Genomic DNA, 638 nt, shown 5'->3' with positions numbered 1-638 from the left:
ATCTTAAGCGTGTGAGTACTACATTCAGAAAGGCAATAAAATTCTGAAATATCACTGTCGTTCTCCGAATACAAGGCGCCACAGAGATTGACCCCCATGTCATACAATTCATTTATATATCTATTATCTCCAGGTGACATTGCTCAGTTTATGAGAGCTTTTAGAACCTGAGAGGTCATATACACTCGTCATTACGTACCTCACTACTAGGGCGCTTTACTGAACTGAATGTAGTCTTTTGACGGCAGCAAGATTATAATGCAAATGATGCCAACGGCCATACCACGTTGAGTACACCGCTTCCCGTCCGATCAGCGAAGTTAAGCAACGTTGGGTCTGGTTAGTGCTTGGATGGGTGACCACCTGGGAACACCAGATGCTGTTGGCATCCCTACGTGTCAAGTGGGGTTGGTGGAGGATTAGTGCCCCTCCCTGTAAAACAATTAACTCTAAGCCGTTGGCCACCCCGTTTGGGATACATGGCGTCTGGCAATGAATGAATGTATGTGGAGCGAAGCGATTAATTAATCCTCTGTGCTGGATGCCCTTCTTCAGTGTATTTTATTTATTATTATTATATATATATTTTTTTTGACGGCATTTCTCTTTCCAGTGAGCCCAGGAACATCTTTTTTCTT

The 638-nt window shown here is 43.3% G+C and overlaps 1 non-coding gene across 1 annotated transcript; it reads left to right on the top strand.

Moving 5' to 3' along the window:
- The first annotated feature begins 269 nt into the window (after positions 1-269).
- Positions 270-388, top strand: LOC145396633 (5S ribosomal RNA). The gene has a single exon (XR_013896795.1). It is a non-coding gene; the product is annotated as a 5S ribosomal RNA (ribosomal RNA).
- The last annotated feature ends 250 nt before the right edge of the window (positions 389-638 follow it).

The sequence above is a fragment of the Coenobita brevimanus genome, chromosome 38 (assembly GCF_032717465.1).
Source record: "Coenobita brevimanus isolate Jiangsu-jjx chromosome 38, ASM3271746v2, whole genome shotgun sequence".
Taxonomy (NCBI): domain Eukaryota; kingdom Metazoa; phylum Arthropoda; class Malacostraca; order Decapoda; family Coenobitidae; genus Coenobita; species Coenobita brevimanus.
Note: the sequence above shows the minus strand (reverse complement) of the source record. Positions and strands in the feature narration are given on the sequence as shown.